This window comes from Gorilla gorilla, chromosome 10 (assembly GCF_029281585.2).
Source record: "Gorilla gorilla gorilla isolate KB3781 chromosome 10, NHGRI_mGorGor1-v2.1_pri, whole genome shotgun sequence".
Lineage (NCBI taxonomy): Eukaryota > Metazoa > Chordata > Mammalia > Primates > Hominidae > Gorilla > Gorilla gorilla.
Window position 1 is genome coordinate 79277642 of NC_073234.2, and position 3768 is coordinate 79281409.

Below are 3768 nucleotides of genomic sequence, written 5' to 3' on the forward strand. Positions count from 1 at the left end.
CCTCACAATCATGGCAGAAGGTGAAAGTCATGTCTTACATGGCAGCAGACAAGAGAGAAAATAAGAACCAAGTGAAAGGGTTTTCCCCTTATAAAACCATCAGATCTCATGAGACTTATTCACTCCCATTGGGTACCTCCCACAACACATGGAAATTATAAGAACTAAAATTCAAGATGAGATTTGGGTGGGGACACAGCCAAACAATATCATTCTGCTTCTGGCTCCTCCCAAATCTAATGTCCTCACATTTCAAAACCAATCATGCCTTCCCAACAGTCCCCCAAACTCTTAACTCACTTCAGCATTAACTCAAAGTCCACAGTCCAAAGTCTCATCTGAGACAAGGCAAGTCTCTTCCACCTATGAGCCTGAAAAATAAAAAACAAGTTAGTTACTTCCTAGACCCAATGGAGATATAGGCATTGGATAAATACAGCAATTCTAGATGGGAGAAACTGGCCAAAATGAAGGGGCTATAGGCCCTGTGCAAATCCGAAAACCAATAGGGCAGTTATTAAACCATAAAGTTCCAAAATGATCTCTTTTGACTCCATGTCTCACATCCAGGTTATGCTGATGCAAGAGGTGGTTTCCCATGGTCTTGGGCAGCTCTACCCCTGTGACTTTTCAGGGTTCAGTCTGCCTCCTGGCTGCTTTCATGGGCTGGCATTCAGTTTCTGTGGCTTTTCCAGGTGCACAGTGCAAGCTAGCAGTGGATCTATCATTCTGGGGTCTGGAGGACGATGACTCTCTTCTCACAGCTCCAGTAAGCAGTGCCCCAGTGGGGACTCTGTGTAGGGGCTTCAACTCCACATTTCCTTTCTGCACTGCCTGAGCAGAGGTTCTCAATGAGGGCCTGACCCCTGCAGCAAACTTCTGCCTGGACATCCAGGTATTTTTTTTTTTTTAATGGCACAGTGGTTTAATCTCTAGAATCCCAGAAAACAGATTTGAGGTATTCATTCCTATAGGATCTGGCTGTGCTTCCTACTCCGACCAAAAAGATTCATGTGTTCAGATATGACAAAGCTAGCTTTCTAACTTACTAACTTACAATGTATATGCATATGCACATGCCTGTGTGTTCCCCGCCATGTATTTATTCTTCATGCTTGGTTTTCTAGCATTTTGAAGTTTGCAGTAAAAGTTTCAATACACATTTATTTCTCTAGTCCGCAGTTGAGCAGGTAACATATCCTAAGGAGACAGAGTTTTTTTTGTTTTGTTGTTTTTTTTTTTGAGATGGCTTCTTGTTCTGTTGCCCAGGCTGGAGTGATGTGGCATGATCTTGGCTCACTGCAACCTCTGCCTCCCGGGTTCAAGCAATTCTCCTGCCTCAGCCTCCTGAGTAGCTGGGACTACAGGCACATGCCACCATGCCCAGCTAATTTTTTGTATTTTAGTAGAGATGGGGTTTCATCGTGTTGCCCAGACTGATCTTGAACTCCTGAGCTCAGGCAATCTGCCTGCCTCAGCCTCCTAAAGTGCTGGGATTATAGGTGTGAGCCATAGTGCCCAGCCTAAGAGTTGTTGATATGCTCGCAGGAAGTGTTTCTGTGTTAAAAAGTTGAGAAGATGGAAACTGAATCCTCCTCGTATTCAGAAGGCTGTTTCAGAAGGTCACTGTTGGCAGGCTTCTCCCTACAGGGATTCAGCAGTGAGGGAGCAGAGTATTCAGGGGACAACTGCTTCTTCTGGAGGGGAGAGAATGAGATGGGGTTCACCAGCAGCTCTTTATGTCAGACTTTTAGCAGGATTCAGCTTTATAAATAAGCTTGTTGCCTCTGAGTATGAGGTCTTCTCATCAACACTCTGAACATTACAGGAAACAAAAAATTTTCTTCCTTCAACTTTATCAAGTTGGCTATTTATCATAACAACAGAACAAAGAGGGATAGGTCTTTTGTAATTGATGTTGAGATTGGCAGTCATGACAATTCCCCCAGCCATCATTGCACACATACCAACAGTAGCATCAATCATCGTTGCAATGGCACCTCCATGAACGAATCCAGGTGGTCCTTCCAGGTAAGGGCCTCCTTGAAATAAGCAAACCATCCTTTTCTCAACGTCATTGTAGAACATCACGTATTCAAAGCCCAGGCCATCATCAAAGCTTCTGGTGAAGAGCTGGGCCTGTGACATTTGTTCTTCTTTCATAAGCTTTGGATCAGCACGGGTCACGGCTCACTACCCGGCAGGGGCAGGCCTACTGGTGGCGGGCGCAGGGACCCCAGCATGCGGACACTCGCAGCACAGCTCCTCAGCATGGCTCTGGGCCGCGAGGGCCGGGGGGCCGCACTTACTCTAGCCCTGGACGGTGCACACTACCCGACATCCAGGTATTTCTATAAATCCTCTGAAATCTAGGCAGAGGTTCCCAAACCTCAATTCTTGACCTCTGTGCACCCACAGAACAACACCACATGGAAGCTGCCAAGGCTTGGGGCTTGTACCCTCTGAAGCAACAGCCCAAGCTGTATCTTGGCCCCTTTTAGCCATGGCTAGAGCAGTTGGGATGCAGGGCACCAAGTCTGTAGGCTGCAAACAGCAAGGGGGCCCTGGGCCCAGCCCTGGAAACCATTTCTTCCTCCTAGGCCTCTGGTCCGTGATGGGAGGGGCTGGCTCAAAGGTCTCTGAAATGCCCTGGAGACATTTTTCCCGTTGTCTTGGCGATTAACGTTTGGCTCCTCATTACTTATGCAATTTTCTGCACCTGGCTTGAATTTCTCCATAGAAAATGGGTTTTTCTTTTCTATCACATTGTCAGGCTGCAAATTTTTCAAACTTTTATGCTCTGTTTCCCTTTTGAAAGCTGAATACCTTTAACAGCACCCAAGTCATATCTTGACTGCTTTGTTACTTAGAAATTTCTTCCACCAGATACCCTAAATTATCTCCCTCAAATTCCAAGTTCCACAAATCTATAGGGCAGGAGCAAAATGCCACCAGTCTCTTTGCTAAAATACAGCAAGAGTCACTTTTACTCCAATTCCCAACAAATTCCTTATCTCCATCTGAGACCACCGCAGCCTGGATTTCATTGTCCATATCATTATCAGCATTTTAGTCAAATGCTGATTTGACCAAGTTCTCTAGGAAGTTCTACACTTTCCCACATTTTTCTGTCTTCTTCTGAGCCTTCCAAACTGTTCCAACCTCTGCCTATTACCCAGTTCCAAAGTCACTTCCACATTTGTGTATATCTTTACCACAGTGCCCCACTCTACTGGTATCGATTTACTGTATTTGTCTGTTTTCATGCTGCTTTTAAAGACCTACCCAATCTGGGTAATTTATGACAAGAAAAGAGGCTTCATGAACTCACAGTTCCATGTGGCTAGGGAAGCCTCAGAGTCATGGCAGAAGGTGAAAGGCACATCTTACATGGCAACAGACAAGAGAGAAAATAAGAACCAGGCAAAAGGAGTTTCCCCCTTATAAAACCATCAGATCTCATGAGACTTATTCACTACCATGAGAACAGTATGAGGAGAACTGCCGCCATGATTCAATAACCTCCCACCAGGTCCCTCCCACAACACATGAGAATTATGGAGGCTATAATTCAAGATGAGATTTGGGTGGGGACACAGCCAAAACATGTCAACATCCAAATTGGAAAAGAGGAACTAAAATTGTCCCTCTTTGTAGATGACATGATCTTATATTTAGGAAAACCAAAAGACTACTCCAAAAAACTCTCAGAACTGGTTAAAAAATTCTGCAAAGGTGCACAATACAAAATCAACATACACAAATTGG

At 44.9% G+C, this 3768-nt stretch overlaps 1 pseudogene; it reads right to left on the reverse strand.

The window, feature by feature from the left end:
- Positions 1-1713: 1713 nt before the first annotated feature.
- LOC115930234 (acyl-coenzyme A thioesterase THEM4-like) lies at positions 1714-2273 on the reverse strand (annotated as a pseudogene).
- Between the last annotated feature and the right edge of the window lie 1495 nt (positions 2274-3768).